Here is a 17,745-nt window from a genome sequence, read left to right as displayed (position 1 = left end):
GTAACAACACATTCTACACTGAAATGAGTGTTGGTTCAATATTGTACCTTGTCAAATACATTCCCAACTGGGTACACACACGTACACACACATACACACACACAACACACACATTTTCATATGGCCACATTTCCTGGATGCAATCTGCCAGGAGACTCATGTGGCCGATAAGGCAATGAGAACGGGCTCTGATGTAAGGCTATGAACCATTTTACAGTTTGCCATTATGCTGGGATCCGTCGGTGGGCTTCCTGGATATGCAGGGCTAATATTTAACAAGGAGCTTGTGAAACACTGTCGACAGATGACCCCATGGCTGTGAATGAATCACCGCTGTGACTGTACTCAGGTGTTGGGGTGGTGTCACATGTGCTGTGCTAGCAGAGTTTGTTCCTCCAGGGCTTGCTGCATTTGCATAGATAAGACTCCCTTTTGATGGTTAATAGGTTGGTACTGAGGGAACAGACACCACCCTGGAGAAGAGAGAAACTGATAAGATAAGGGGCCCTTGGAAAGCAGACATGCAGCCGGTGGTTAAGAATCACAGCTTAAAGTAGAGCTCTGCTAAGATGATGCCATTGAGACTGCCTGATATAAGGAATATGGAAGTGAACCACAATTTAAATGAAACTGCAAATGAGGATGTTGTTGACTGGCAATCCATGTGTGTGTGATATTATCTATAGTTCAAGAACAAAACCCCACCTCTCTTCATCCTCAACCCCCCCTCCCGCTCGCTCGCTCTCTTCCTCTGTCTCTCTTTTCTAAACATGCACAGACAGGTGTTACAAATGTTGATGGATGTCTTCAACAGGCCAGCCATTCCTCTTCATAGATCCCTCTTTATAAGAATTGGTGTCAAAACATTGCCTCCTAATGGATGGCTTGCACAGACACGATCAGACATATAGCCCAAACAAGGTTTGCTGTAAGCAAACCTGCTCTATGGTCTTTGACATGTCTTATGATTGTCTGCTCTCCCATATTACCAGGTTGTACTTCATAAGTACCGCTGATTGTGTGGTGGCACTGGCATGGTTCTCTCCACAGGCTCACAAGGTCTAGCCAACAGTTCTATCTTGCTTGTGTCTCAGATGATACTGTATTGAAGATATAGTTCTGAATATATAAGGCCTACTGATGTTACATTTACAACACATGCAGCTACCGAAGTATGAGAGGCGGGTGACAGATGTTCAACCTAATAAATGTTTCTAAATGTGCTCCATTTCATGTTCCAGCTGTGGAAGTGTCAAATAAAAATGCCAGTGTTGTATTCACATCTGATATTTATCAAGCAACAACATTTCAAATGACTGATATGGTTGGGATGAAGGTATCATACTTGTACTTTTATTCAGCTTTGTTGAGGTAGATGATTACAATAGAATGAACTAACTCCACAAAGAAATTCCCTCTTCTTTCTCCCACCAATTTGAATTCGACGTGTACTGTGAGATCATTCTGCTTGTTTTTTTTTCCCGCCTTGTCCCTCCTATCTACCATAATCTAGGGCTGTTCGGTTCGGGATGACGCCACCTTTGCTCCGCCCCAATGCAAACTCGCTCTTCGCGTTCATTTCATTCCTGTTCTCATTCCGAGCATTCTTCGCATCTCTGTCCGTGCGCTGTCGATTCACGTACACATATCCGGCTGGCCCAGAAACACAACAATAACTTTACACAGTTTACAAAAAATATAATATCCCACAATAGACAAACAAAGGGGGACGAATTGTATTACAAATAACAATAACGGAGGTGTTTGAGGTAAGTTTCAATGTAGTTAATGATATGCAAAATGGTTGCAGACTAACACTGTTATGATGAAGTTGCGCCTTTCATTAGAAATAAGAAGTAATGTATGGTATTAGAATGAGTGGGCATATTTTTATATTACTATAAAAGTGTGTCGGTGAGATTTTAGGTTGCTGTTTCTTGTCGCTGTTGCAACAGGGTGCTTTCACTTTGTCCACTCAGTGTTGTATTCGACTGACACGAATATCTTTGACATTTTTCACATTTTTGTAAAGAAGCCCGACCATACGCCCTATTATATCACAGTAAGTCCAGTGCATGAACCTCAAACTCCTAACAGGATTCCGGATACGATTGGACGTACATTATTTTATGAATGACAATTTTGGACAAGATGACGGATCAAAATGTTGCTGTTTTCTTCTCCTTAGTTGGCTCAGCCGGGAGTTGGAGATTTCAGTGGAACATTTTCGGAGCAGTGCAAAAACATTCTGCTGAAAGACTTGTTGCTCCAACACCTTTGGTCGTGTATTTTATCCATCGTCCCTTGAAGTCACTGTAAGTATATATTTTGTTATTTTATCAGGTTTAGGCTACAAAAATTCCATCAAATTCTTCGCATTCCATTTTCCATATGAGATCCATCAATGTTGCCGAATTTATTAAATGTGTCTTTTAAGATAATAACTTTTGATCATCTTTGACAGTAGACTATTATGGCCTACATTTAAACACATATTAGCCTACATTTAAACACACATTGCCCATGTGCCCTCACAGTGTAGGATAGTGGGCCGGGCAACATACTTTTAGAGAATATAATTGATAAAGCACAATCTGTTGCATTTACAAATTAATCTGAAAATGTTATTACATAATTTTGGTGTTCTAGACATAGTGGATGAAAACATTTGATATCTGTTTGGATTCAAAGCTAGGTTTTTCTTGGCTTTCGGACACTGTTGAAACGTTGCAAAAAAGAAAAAGAAAAAAGACCATTGCTACCCAGTTCTTATTTGCAACTCTATTTGTCTGTTTAGTTTTTAAACAATTGATAATTCAATATAGATTTGAACTATTTCAAAAATAAATTCTTACAAGTAGGTTATTGTGGGCTCTGAGCTATGTTTATGTCTGCTTCATCGCTCTGTTCGATCCTTGTTTTCCATATCCGCCTTTTTTTGGCATACATTGTTTCCAGCTTAGCTAAAATCTGAGTAAGTCACAGGGACTGGGGTTGCATTATATAGCCAAGAACACTTCTATGTTTTACAAAGTTTCATCGCGTCCGAAGAAACCGTGTGATCCGATGCCTATTAAATACAGGTCAATAACGTTAGTCTGTTAATCTCAGGAAAGTCTTGATCAAGGTTAAGGAAGATTATGGAGCTTTCTATTCCTTTAGAATTTCGTAATATACATGAATTACCTATAGGTTACACAGATGCTCAGCTGTTGCTATTTTAAGGATGAATTTGTTGCAGGAAACTTTGCATTGCCTTTTATTGTAGGCTATGTGGATGTAGTGGTTTGCGCTGATGCTATTGCAGAGCTTTGAAACATGAATATGAATAGGTTATGTAGCCTGACTGCCCTCACTTAAACCAAATTCTAATCGTCATCAAGGTCACAACATCAGATACAATTCCAATATAGGTTGTCTGATATTTAAGCAAATATATTTTATAGAGTAGACCTATGTAATTATTGTGTAATTCACTTATAGTGTTGTTTATAGTATCTCAAAGAATGTAAACCTTTCAATTATAACTGTATATGCTTGTTGGTGAATATAGAAGGTGAAATGTCTTGGTTATTTTGATGCATGGTGATATACACTTCCTTCGTAACTAAATAAACCTAACTGCATGAGGGTATTCTTTGGCTGTGCAAGTTCTCTGCTATGGAGTGGAATTCAGCTCTTAATACAAGTTAGGGTTAACCCTATTGTGTGATTGGGGAAAAACTTATTTCTTGCAGTTAATAATCATCTTATATTTCAGTTTGTCTCCCTTGAAAATAGGGGCCAGGAAGATACAATGTGTTATTTGTTGATTCCTCTAACTATGCTATTATAATTTACTACATTAAATAGGTTGACTTCTATCAGACTTAACGCCTGATATGTCATGATGTTGAGAAGTAAAGCTGCTTGCTGTAGGTGGGAAATCAGGACCAGCAATAGATGCTTTGTTTTCTGCTTATGCAACAAGTATACCTGTTGGACATTAGCCTGCATGGCATTTTCAAGTGCAAGAATTGTGTATTGTCTTTGCTTGACTCCATGTGTTTTTGCTTTTGAAATTGGGCTTATGAATTCCCATTTTACCAGATGATATCAATTGAACCCCAAGTGTGTGTGAAGTTAAGAATTATTATAATTATTTGGAATTTCTCTTTTTCAAAAGTAATACCATCTAAATTTATGTTGAACCCCAACCACATAAACATATAAGATTAATAAAAAAATAACAAGTCAATGTACATTATGGCAATATGCTACAGAGGCATTCAATAATGTATATCAGATGTATTGCAGGTATTTTGAACTTGGCATTTAACACGGATAGACTGTAGCCTACTAAGCCCTTCCTCCCCCATTTCTGAACATAAGTTTCGCATAGTTTTTTGTTATAACATTCATTTAGCCCCATTGACTCATCGGACAGGTACAGTTGAAGTCTGAAGTTTACATACACCCTAGCCAAATACATTTAAACTCAGTTTTTCACAATTCCTGACATTTAATCCTAATAAAAATTCCATGTCTTAGGTCAGTTAGGATCACCACTTTATTTTAAGAATGTGAAATGTCAGAATAATAGTAGAGAGAATGATTTATTTCAGCTTTTATTTTTTTCATCACATTCCCAGTGGGTCAGAAGTTTACATACTGTACATTGAATTAGTATTTGGTAGCATTGCCTTTAAATTGTTTAACTTGGGTCAAACGTTTTGGGTAGCCTTCCAATAGCTTCCCACAATAAGTTGGGTGAATTTTGGCCCATTCCTCCTGACAGAGTTGGTGTAACTGAGTCAGGTTTGTAGGCCTCCTTGCTCGCACACGCTTTTTCAGTTCTGCCCACAAAGTTTCTATGGGATTGAGGTCAGGGCTTTGTGATGGCCACTCCAATACCTTGACTTTGTTGTCCTTAAGCCATTTTTCCTCATCTTTGGAAGTATGCTTGGGGTCATTGTCCATTTGGAAGACCCATTTGCAACCAAGCTTTAACTTCCTGACTGATGTCTTGAGATGTTGCTTCAATATATCCACATAATTTTCCTGCCTCATGATGCCATCTATTTTGTTAAGTGCACCAGTCCCTCTTGCAGCAAAGCACCCCCACAACATGATGCTGCCACCCCCATGTTTCACGGTTGGGATGGTGTTCTTCGGCTTGCAAGCCTCCCCCTTTTTCCTCCAAACACAACGATGGTCATTATGGCCAAACAGTTCCATTTTTGTTTCATCAGACCAGAGGACATTTCTCCAAAAAGTACGATCTTTGTCCCCATGTGCAGTTGCAAACCGTAGTCTGGCTTTTTTTATGGCGGTTTTGGATCAGTGGCTTCTTCCTTGTTGAGTTTACATACACTTAGGTTGGAGTCATTAAAACTCATTTTTAAACCACTCCACAAATTTCTTGTTAACAAACTGAAGGTACCACGTTCATCTGTAAGAAACAATGGTACGCAAGTATAAACACCATGGGACCACGCAGCCGTCATACCACTCAGGAAGGAGACTCATTCTGTCTCCAAGAGATGAATGTACTTTGGTGCGAAAAGTGCAGATCAAACCCAGAACAACAGCAAAGCCCCTTGTGTAGATGCTGGAGGAAACAGGTACAAAATGATCTATATCCACAGTAAAACGAGTCCTATATCGGCATAACCTGAAAGGCCGCTCATCAAGGCAGAAGCCACTGATCCAAAACCGCCATAAAAAAGCCAGACTACGGTTTGCAACTGCACATGGGGACAAAGATCGTACTTTTTGGAGAAATGTCCTCTGGTCTGATGAAACAAAAATGGAACTGTTTGGCCATAATGACCATCGTTATGTTTGGAGGAAAAAGGGGGAGGCTTGCAAGCCGAAGAACACCATCCCAACCGTGAAGCACGGGGGTGGCAGCATCATGTTGTGGGAGTGCTTTGCTGCAGGAGGGACTGGTGCACTTCACAAAATAGATTTCATCATGAGGCAGGAAAATGATGTGGATATATTGAAGCAACATCTCAAGACATCAGTCAGGAAGTTAAAGCTTGGTCGCAAATGGGTCTTCCAAATGGACAATGACCCCAAGCATACTTCCAAAGTTGTGGAAAAATGGCTTAAGGACAACAAAGTCAAGGTATTGGAGTGGCCATCACAAAGCCCTGACCTCAATCCCATAGAACATTTGTGGGCAGAACTGAAAAAGTGTGTGCGAGCAAGGAGGCCTACAGTTACACCAACTCTGTAAGGAGGAATGGGCCAAAATTCACCCAACTTATTGTGGGAAGCTTTTGGAAGGCTACCCGAAACAGTTTGACCCAAGTTAAACAATTTTTTGCAATGCTACCAAATACTAATTAAGTGTATGTAAACTTCTGACCCACTGGGAATGTGATGAAAAAAATAAAAGCTGAAATAAATCATTCTCTCTACTATTATTCTGACATTTCACATTCTTAAAATAAAGTGGTGATCCTAACTGACCTAAGACAGGGCATTTTTACTAGGATTAAATGACAGGAATTGTGAAAAACTTAATTTAAATGTGTTTGGCTAAGTTGTATGTAAACTTCCGACTTCAACTGTAAGTTATATTCTTCAAGAATCCATGGGTATACAGTGCCTTCGGAAAGTATTCCGACCCCTTGACTTTTTCCACATTTTGTTAGGTTACAGCCTTATTCTAAAATTAATTAAATATATGTTTTTTTCTCAGCAATCTACACACAATGCCCCATAATGACAAAGTATTCAGACCCTTTGCTATGAGACTCGAAATTGAGCTCCGGTGCATCCTCTTTCCATTGATCATCCTTGAGATGTTTCTACAACTTGATTTGAGTCCACCTGTGGAAAATTAAATTGATTGAACATGATTTGGAAAAGCACACACCTGTGTTTATAAGGTCCCACAGTTGACAGTGTATGTCAGATCAAAAACCAAGGGTACCAAAACATTTCTGCTGTAATGAAGGTCCCCAAGAACACAGTGGCCTCCATCATTCTTAAATGGAACACGTTTGTAACAACCAAGACTCTTCCTAGAGCTGGCCGCCTGGCCAAACTTAGCAATTGGGGGAGAAGGGTCTTGGTCAGGGAGGTAACAAAGAAACCGTTGGTCACTCTGACAGAGCTCTAGAGTTCCTCAGTGGAGATGGGAGAACCTTCCAGAAGGACAACCATCTCTGCAGCACTCCACCGATCAGGCCTTTATGGTAGTGTGACCAGGCGGAAGCCACTCCTCAGTAAAAGGCACGTGACAGCCTTCTTGGAGTTTGCCAAAAGACACCTAAACACTCTCAGACCATGAGAAACAAGATGTTTTAGTCTGATGAAACCAAAATTGAACTCTTTGGCCTGAATGCCAAACGTCACGTCTGGAGGAAACCTGACATCATCCCTACGGTGAAGCATGGTGGTGGCAGCATAGTACTGTGGGGATGTTTATCAGCGGCATGGACTGGGAGACTAGTCAGGATCGAGGCAAAGATGAACGGAGCCAAGTACAGAGAGATCCTTGATGAAAACCTGCTCCAGAGCGCTCAGGATCTCAGACCGGGTCGAAGGTTAACCTACAAACAGGACAATGACCCTAAGCACACAGCCAAGACAATGCAGGAGTGGCTTCATTTGCACACACTGTATACAGATTTTCTATTGTGTTATTGACTTTACGTTTGTTTATCCCATGTGTAACTCTGTGTTGTAGTTTTTTTGTCGCACTCCTTTGCTTTATCTTGACCAGGTCGCAGTTGTAAATGAGAACTTGTTCTCAGTTGGCCTACCTGGTTAAATAAAGGTGAAATACATTAAAAAATATATATATATTCTCTGAATGTCCTTGAGTGGCCCAGACAGAGCTCGGACATGAACCTGATCGAACATCTCTGGAGAGATCTGAAAATAGCTGTGCAGCAATGCTCCCTGTCCAACCTGACAGAGCTTGAGAGGATCTGCAGAGAATGGGATAAACTCCCCAAATACAGGTATGCCAAGCTTGTTGCGTCATACCCAAGAAGACTCGAGGCTGTAATCGCTGCCAAAGGTGCTTCAACAAAGTACAGAGTAAATGGTCTGAATACTTATGTAAATTTGATATTTCAGTTTTTTTGTTTCAATAAATTTGCAAAAAATTATAAAAACCTGTTTTTGCTTTGTCATTATGGGGTATTGTGTGAAGATTGATGAGGGGAAAAACAATTTAATACATTTTAGAATAAGGCTGTAATGTAACAAAATGTGGAAAAAGTCAAGAGGTCTGAATACTATTCGAATGTACGGTATATCATTAATTTATCATTTAAAAAATGGATGTAGCAACTAAGGATTCTAACTTTAAAACATGCTCAAAGATGTGAGTTTTTGAACCTCAACATGCAGTAGTTGTACGCAGACCACCTCTCTCTGAATACACATGCCTTTTTATAGATCCCACCGCTGTAATGTTTTGGCTAAGAATGTGGAAGACTCAGGGCCGGGAAAAGAAGAATATAGTCTTTCACTTGTGAAATGTGGAGAGAATATGTGCATTGCTGAGGCATTGAGTGGATTGGATTACTTCTGGGAGCAGAGAGACCCATTGTCTTTCCTGTTGTCAAGACTGAGTGTGTGCGAGGCTGTTGAGCTGCTGAGTGCAAACAAGCCCGTTCTCATTGACATCTGCTTGGGTCATTTTCTGCACCTGTATGAAAAAATGCAAATATCAACATTTGCTCTAGCTTGTACTGCTCTGAGATTTCATGCCAATGACCATTAGTCAACTTGTGGTTCTACGTCCTGGCCAGGCCATTGTTATGTCAAAAACAGGCTGTACTGGCTTTGGCACCATATGGCTCTTGTATGCTTCCGATAAGCTATCTGTTCCCTTGCTTTATCAATATCATTTAATATGCTTCATATTTTATTCACCAGCTGTTGTAGGATAGTGTGTGTGTGTGTTATTGTAAGTGAGCGCGTGTATGTGTATTTGTGCACATACGTGATTTCGTCTTACCATGAAATTCCTGGCCTAGAATTGTACTTCAAGGTTTACTAAGCATAAATGTTGAAGCGATCAACAAATACATTCATAGTATTGTAAACAAGTTCACCTAGTCAAGGCATCAGTAGGTGTGACTGAACCACACATGGGCATCACCACATCATTTACAATCAGCAAGCTGGTTTTTCCCTCTGTGGTCATGGGTCTTTGTGAAGATGTAAACTGTAGTGGGATACAGCCCAAAGCAAACAGGCACGTCCTGTCGTTTTAATATTCTACTAAGTCGTAATTTCCTATTAAAATCCATCTGCGGTCAAAACTAATTAAGAGTTATCATAGGAGAAAAGAATGCCATGGAAACCGTTGGATGTTTGAGTGTGTTGGTTTTGTGCAGGGGGATTGTACTTGGGCTGGTGCCACATATCAAGTTTTCCTTCACAATGCCATTTTATATATTTATTTAGTAGTATAGGTTGGCATGGAAGACATTTATTTTCTTCAGAAAATCTATTCTTGTTCGATCCTCTTACATTTGTTGCATTCTTTAAGAAATGGAAACAGCTGTTAGGAATAAATGCCTAAACAAATCAAAAGCAAAATTAGGAATACCCAACAAATATTTTATATTCCTGTATGATAACAGTCTGAGAAATGCCTTGTGGGAATCTGAATGGCACAAAGCATTCCTTTATCTAATCAAGGGAAGAATTGATGAAATGAAAGGATGCTGCTTTTGTTAAAGCTACACAAAACAAGAGGAGTAGGGCGAGTAAAAGAGATGTGATCTGTAATTGAATCTGGACACAGGGTCGTTAATTGTGTAATTACATCCAGACATTTAGCAGGGGAGGGACTCATCGTCACATCATTGTGTCTGTGATCGGATAGCATGCTTCGCTAAAACACACTACCGTACTGCTGGGTTCCAGTCACTCTGTACCCTGATGTAAATTCTGTTCTAGAAAGAGAATTTTGCAGTATGGTCTGCTGCTCAACAGTTTCAGTAATGCCTCAGAGAGGCCAATGTAGAGTGCCACCAAAAAGGGAAAGCTGGCTCAAAGCCACTGACGTCATCTAAGTAAATCTGCTTCAGGACTGCAGTCATAAAATGACTGCCAGCTAGAGTGCACTTTGGCCTTGTCAACCACCTTTGCAAGTGTAATTCACTTTTTCTCCATATGTATAATTATGGAAAACAGCTTTTGTATTCATTTGTTTGTCCCGCTTTGTCTATTGGTATATTGACCGTTACCTCATCATATGTTCATTTTCAAAAGGACCAAAGCACTTTCTCTCTAGATAAGTCAAAGAGTCAATGAAACCTTATAAAACAAAGTTGTAGAGCATTACACTGCCATACTGTTGCAGGAAATCTGGGGAAAATAAGAAGGAAAGAGAAACATAAAATGTAAGAGCTTTCCTCATCTTTAGAAGTCATACAGTAAAGAAACCACTGTTTCAGCACTTTACAATTATAGTCTCATAATTCGTACCATATGTCAGCCTCAGTCAGTTTCTCAGGAAAGCAAATAATGTTGATACAAATTCTGTCTTAATCACGTCTTACTAAACTGTAGTGATTTGGAAGTTATTGGGAAATTGTTATAAGTACCTTCCCCACTTTCACATTCTCCTAACTCTTCTTTTTTGCATGAGAAAAAGTCATTTAAACGAGTTACCACATGACCAGACACACATGAGAAGCAATATCTAATCCATGAATCATTAGATGAGTCAGTTCCTGAAACCACTATAAACCTTCAAGCTGTTGGCCACAGTCGAAATCAGGAAATCCAGGCTTCAATAACTTCCTTTCCCAGTGCAGGCTATGCTAGTGGTTTAGTGCCCACTAGCAATAGGAAGATGTACGCCTGTGGAACAAAGGCCCTCAGTCACTTCATTTACTGAAACTGTTTATAATTTGTGGTCTGTATTCAAATGTGGGCTGTCCAGGCTCTCTGGCACTGTATTCCCCAGTCCTCTCTTGTAATAAATCCCTACAAGGCCTTTCATTAATGGCTGCTGTATTGTTATCATGGCCGACAGAGATCAGGCAGGCTCGCTCTGCCCTGAAGCTGTCCTGGATTCAGCCGAGGCTCAGATAGACTTTGGGTGAGCTCCCAACATTAGTATGCACCCTGTGCCCAGTGAAAGAGTTTGAACTCTAGCCCGAAGCACAGCATTCATAAGTTTCTTTACGGCTTAGATCTATGTGTATGTAAATACTTCTGTAAGCATGTTTGGCTGGGAAAGCTGGGATACATTGGCCTAATATGATTGCACCTCATAAACAGTTTAATTGCTCTGTCTGAGGACCACACATATTCCTTTGATCCATTTTTGCGTTGATGCTGGATGTGGCTATGGACTACAGCATGTTGAGACATTTCTTGCATTTATTGAAAATGTTGTCTCAAAATGTTCTGACAAAGTTGTGTTTTGGTGTCGTTTTGCCCTGACAAATAAATTATATTACAAGGTAAGCACTTCAATAGAGTTCCCCGCCTTACATTTTGGGCTTCAAATACGGTAATGATCATTGTCAATGTGAAACTTAGTTTCTTTCAATAGTTCAATGTTTTTTTGTTTGTGTATACTGCTTGCTTAATTGGAAAAGCTCTTGAAATGAATTAAAGCTTTGTGCTGAAGTTGGATGAAAAATTCAGTTGAGTAAATCAGAGTTTGAGAAAACCTTGAGTGAGGTTTGAGCTTTTGTTTGACACTGGCACTGGCAGATTTATATGGTATTTGTTTCATACAGTGACTCAATATGTACTTAACTAAGTCGGGTCAACATGGAATTTTCTCCATCAAATTACCTTGGAGCTTCATGGGAACGATGTGTCACATCTGGCCAAGCTTTCCTTTAAGTACCAATAAACTGGACAGCGTCCGCCACACAATGAACAGCAAACAAAATAGTTTCTAGAAAATTCAATTTTACCTTTCTACCGGTAGCACCTTGGTAGTAGGGGCTGGTTTATGGCAGATGGAGGCCCAAACAGACATCCTTCCTGAGATGGAGGCATCTGTGATGGTGAGTGTGGTGTGGAGGAGCTGGATGCAGATGGTGGTCTTCATGCTCATCACTGATTAGTTTTTTCATGCCTATCCACAGTGTCCTGACTGAGCCCGCGCCCAGCCTGAAGCCTCCAGACTGCTCTGCTCTCATAACTGTCAGGGGATCCTTTATCTGCCGGACGTTTATTTACAGCTTTAATTTCCTGCGCTTTATGCGCTCCCCCTTCTCTCCTCACTAGTGTGACGCGACCATGTGCAGACGTTGGAATGCCCTGCATATTTTTGACAAACAGAAGTTTATTGCGTCGAATGCATTGATTTCCAACATTGTTGCGGTTGGATAGCATGTTTTTATGTCATGGATTTGTAGTTCATAATTTCTGATGTGAAGAATATATCATGGGCACATTTTTTAGCAGATCATTTGCTAATTTTCTGAGTAGACATCTACAGTAAAAGACTGATGGAAACTGGTCCCCTGCACTCCCACTGTATCTGATGTGATGCCCAGGTCTAGAAGGTGCTACTTGATTCTGATACGTCGTGAGGCAGGTGGGGACTGGGAGAGCTTCTTTGACAGTGCCTGTAAATCAATCCCATTCTCTACCGAGTAGAGATTGATCCCCGAGCGGGCGGCCCGTTGGTCGGGCGCTGGTCGGCGGGCTCCAGGCCTCACATTTGAGTGGGATATTATCAGACAGATTCACTGCACCCAAGCCTGCTGGTTTAAAGAGGCATGAAATAAACGCTTGGCCGTTGCCAATAACAGAGGGAGCATTACCGAGCTACTCTACTGAACCGTTTGCTCTCTGCATTGGGAGATTGGTATTGAAAACCTTGTTCATTCATTTATCAGCACTCCATACCCAGTAGATTTATTCATGAAACCTGGAGAAAAATCCAATACTACGTAGATCAATCGGTTTGTCCCTGTGTACGGCAAGACATTCTTGTGTTCCCCTGCACACCTTGTCATTTTCCTCTCCTTAAAGAGGCTACAGCAGAACAAATATCGTGCCTGTTTCAGAAAGAATAGATGTCCAACAGAAGAAGCCTCTTATTTCTATGTTGCTGGGTGTGTTCATCTAAGAAATGTAAAGACAAGCTTTCTGAATGTTTGAATTGTATCATTTCATAAATGTTCTATTACTTTATATCTCAAGGTCCATACCGTACAGAAAGGGTTCCTGCTCGTCATTCTTGATACATGCCATTCCAGTTACAATGAACATGTTTTGATGAAGCAAACTGTAAATGGAATCTCAGTAATGTCCCATCATGGTAATATGCATAATTGGATACGTTTTGTTCCAAACATGAGGGCTTTGGCATACATTCAACATTACTGAAATAATTAGCCGAAGCCCATGGTACGCCTTTAAAACTCACAGCGACCATTTAGTTTTGTAATCACATGGTAATTATAGTTCTCCACAGTGCAGGCTTAACTACTAGGGGTCATTATGGGGTGCGCAAAAGCTATTCACAGGATCATTATTGCACCCTCTGAGATAACAGCACAAAAGGACTCCACATGGAAAATTACATTTGAGACCTCTCATCTGCTATTTCATTACCCAGGTCTGTATGATCGGTGAAATGGGTTCTTTTAATTTAAGGAGCTGGATTCCAACTTAGCGTGAACGAGTGTGGTTTATGTAATCTGCCGATAAGTGTCATCTCCCATAATGCCATGTCACAACTATGGCCCAACCCTTGCCAATGCATTCGCTTGTTGCCCGCTTTCGTCCTTATCTCGCTAATAAGACCATTTCCATGGTTCCGACCTTGGTGTGATAGGAGTATGCAATTATCTGTTAAGGCCCCAAGTGTTTCTACAGGTGACATTCCTACCTCTCTCTGGCCGGGATAATTAGTGTTCAGATTCTCAGACACTAGGAGACCAGCTCAATAGGAAGCCTCACAGTCCCCATGGACCTCTCACATCTCAGGACAGTAATGGCTCAAGAGTACCTCTGTGGAGATGGGAGAACCTTCAACCTGATTGATGCCACATGGTGTTGAAGACCTGGCATCTGAGGACAGAGATGGAGAGATGGAATCTGGGCATATTTAGTTTTGAGCATGAATTCTGTGGTGCAGTCACTCAATCCATGTTTCAGAAGTATTTAACACGAAAATAATGTATTTACTAATTCCTAACATCTTTTAGTTCTCTATTTATCACATTATTACCTTCTAAATCAAATCAAATTTGAATGGTCACATGCGCCAAATACAACAGGTGTAGTAGACTTTACAGTGAAAAGCTTACTTACGAGCCCATTCCCAACAATGCAGAGTTAAAAAGTACCTTCTAACAGCATCAGTAATGGCTGTTCTTCCTTGTGGGCCTGGTGGCTACTGGACGTTTTGTGATAAACAAGGTGTAACATGGTGTCCTGGGGATATGTGGAGTCTATGATCTCCAGTAACAGGAATTAACAAGGAGATGGGTCTGTTCCATGACAGCCTGTGTGATGAGGTGATAACGATTCCCACTACCACAGAGTCTTCTGCAGGAATAAAAGAACCCGGACCCACTCATCAAGGAGTGAGCAGACACAACAAAATATGCACACTCTCACACAGATGTGTGCCATATAAATGTGAAGGGTCGGTGGAGGTTGAAATTGGTTATTTTTAGGTTAGCTTAATTGAATAGACATTTTAATATTGTAGTTTGTAGAAATCCTTTTGAATTGATGCAATAACCTTATTCGTAATCCTTGGCAATAACCTTATTCACAAGAAGGTTGATTTAAAACATATGGGTTGGAATGTACTCAACATAGTTGTATCGTAAATGAAATGTCAAACCAAGCCATATAGGATTTGGCTTGGGAGTTTACTAGGGTTACAAAGACATTGGAATCAGAGTGTATAAAATATTAGGAACACCTGCTTTTTCCATGCCATAAACTGACCAGGTGAATCCCGGTGAAAGCTATGATCCCTTATTGATGTCACTTGTTAAATCCACTTCAATCAGTGTATATGAAGGCGAGGAGACAGGTTAAAACATGATTTTAAAGTCTTGAGACAATTAAGACATGGATTGTGTATGTGTGCAAATCAGAGGGTGATTGGGTAGACAAAATATTTAAGTTCCTTTGTACGTGGTATGGTAGTAGGTGCGAGGCGCACCGGTTTGTGTCAAGAACTGCAATGCTGCTGGGTTTTTCACGCTCAACAGTTTCCCGTGTGTATCAAGAATGGTCCACCACCCAAAGGATATCCAATCAACTTCACACAACTGTGGGAAGCATTGGAGTCAACATCCCCTGACAACTCAATATTAGGAAGGCGTTCCTAATGTTTTGTATACTCAGTGTAGATGTTTATTATCTGTCCAAAAGTAATATTGTTGTAGTTGTATTGTCATTCCTAAGGAAAAGCAGGACACATGAAAACTTTCAATTATGTGAAGAATGTCTCCCTCTTCTGAATGTTATACATTTGACAATCTCAAACTTTGTTCTGTAGTGGTTTCCTTTGTTTTGGGAAATCTCTTTCCTCCATCTTTTCCAATGACCTTGAGAGAGCGTGACACGTAAAAAGTGAAATTCTATGATTGTCAACATCTTTTGAATTGTCCATCCTATATTACTAGTGCAGTGAGCCGAGTCTTTGTATCTTTGGATAGCGCTATCGCCTTTGGAGTTCCAGTAAGCGGGTTTTTGGCAAGCACCCAGATTAGACAGTTCACTTCTCTAGGGACTAAACATATCAGTCATGATATAGTTTGTGTCATGTTTTATTACAGAATAGGGTTTACAAAACCCGGTATTTCCCATCAAAACCGGAAGTGACATTCAAAAGCATTATAAAGCATGTCTGGATTTGATTGGAGCTTTGATCAGCATAAAAATTCAAACCCGATACTACCTGAGCCTGATGAGACATATATTAAATACATTTTATGAGCCCTACATTAACGACATTTAATGAGCCCAAGCCCTAAAAAGCCCAAATGTCGTTATCCAAACACACAGTGCTTTCGGAAAGTATTCAGACTCCTTGACTTTTTCCACATTTTGTTACATTACAGTCTTATTCTAAAATGGATTAAAAAAAATATCCTCATCAATCTACACACAATACCCAATAATGACAAAGCAAAAACAGGTTTTTTGAAATGTTTGCACATTTATTACAAATAAAAAACAGAAATGCCTTATTTACTTAAGTATTCAGACTCTTTGCTATGAGACTCGAAATCGAGCTTTGGTGCATCCTGTTTCAATTGATCATTCTTGAGATGTTTCTACAACTTGATTATAGTCCACCTGTGGTAAATTCAATTGATTGGACATGATTTGGAAAGGCACACACCTGTCTATATAAGGTCCCACATTTGACAGTGGATGTCAGAGCAAAAACCAAGCCATGAGATCAAAGGAATTGTCCGTAGAGCGCCAAGACAGGAATGTATAGAGGCACAGGTCTGTGGAAGGGTACCAAAACATTTCTGCAGCATTGAAGGTCCCCAAGAACACAGTGGCCTCCATCATTCTTAAATGGAAGACGTTTGGAACCACCAAGACTCTTCCTAGAGCTGGCAGCTCGCCCAAACTGAGCAATCGGGGGAGAAGGGTCTTGTTCAGGGAGGTGACCAAGAACCCGATGGTCACTCTGACAGAGCTCCAGAGTTCCTCTGTGGAGATGGGAGAACCTTCCAGAATCTCTGCAGCAGTGCACCAATCAGGCCTTTATGGTAGAGTGGCCAGACGGAAGCCACTCCTCAGTAAAAAGGCACATGACAGCCCGCTTGGAGTTTGCCAAAAAGCACCTAAAGACTTTCATACCATGAGAAACAAGATTCTCTGGTCTGATGAAACCAAGATTGAACTCCTTTGGTCTGAATGCCAAACATCACGTCTGGTGGAAACCTGGCACGGTACCTACGGTGGAGCATGCTGGTGGCAGAATCATGCTGTGGGGATGTTTTTCAGCGGCAGGGACTGGGAGACTAGTTAGGATCGAGGCAAAGATGAACGGAGCTAAGTACAGAGAGCTCTTTGATGAAAACCTTCTCCAGAGCTCTCAGGACCTCAGACTGAGGCGAAGGTTCACCTTCCAACAGGACAACGACCCTAAGCACACAGCCAAGACAACGCAGGAGTTGAATGTCTCTGAATGTCCTTGAATGTCACAACCAGAGCCGGAATTAAACTTGATTGAACCTGACCGATCACTGGAGAGACCTGAAAATAGCTGTGCAGCAATGCTCCCCATCCAACCTGACAGAGCTTGAGAGGATCTGCAGAGAAGAATGGGAGAAACTCCCCAAATATTGGTGTGCCAAGCTTGTAGTGTCATACCCAAGAAGACTCGAGGCTGTAATCGCTGCCAAAGGTGCTTCAACAAAGTACTGAGTAAAGGGTCTGAATACTTATGTAAATGTATATTTCAGTTTTTTTTTATAAATCAGCAACATTTCTAAAAACCTGTTTTTGTTTGTCATTATGGGGTATTGTGTGTAGATTGATGAGGGGAAAAACGATTTTATCAATTTTAGAATACGGCTGTAACCTAACAAAATGGTATTACTGTACTGTATTGTTTTATACTGTATTATATGGATTGGAATTACGCACATCGTTCAAACCATGATAAAGCAGAGGAGAACATACGATTCTGGTGCAGCACATGTGGCCTACAAATGTACAAATATAGGTTAGCGAATTTGATTTGAATTTTGAAATATAATAGTGCCTATTTTTCAAATTAGTAGGTTGACGCATATATACCTTTCATAATATTTC

The 17,745-nt window shown here is 40.5% G+C and overlaps 1 protein-coding gene across 5 annotated transcripts in view; it reads left to right on the top strand.

Annotated features, from left to right (window-relative positions):
- Window positions 1–1,573: 1,573 nt before the first annotated feature.
- The window catches only part of LOC139563112 (transcriptional enhancer factor TEF-1-like), a 64,608-nt gene continuing 48,436 nt past the window's right edge, over window positions 1,574–17,745 (top strand). For all 5 annotated transcript variants that reach the window (XM_071381404.1, XM_071381403.1, XM_071381402.1 and 2 more), the window contains exons 1-2: window positions 1,574–1,769; window positions 2,189–2,315. The gene's annotated coding sequence lies outside the window, so the exon portion shown is untranslated. The remainder of the gene's footprint in view (window positions 1,770–2,188; window positions 2,316–17,745) is intronic.

Source organism: Salvelinus alpinus, chromosome 33 (assembly GCF_045679555.1).
Source record: "Salvelinus alpinus chromosome 33, SLU_Salpinus.1, whole genome shotgun sequence".
Classification (NCBI taxonomy): domain Eukaryota; kingdom Metazoa; phylum Chordata; class Actinopteri; order Salmoniformes; family Salmonidae; genus Salvelinus; species Salvelinus alpinus.
Note: the sequence above shows the minus strand (reverse complement) of the source record. Positions and strands in the feature narration are given on the sequence as shown.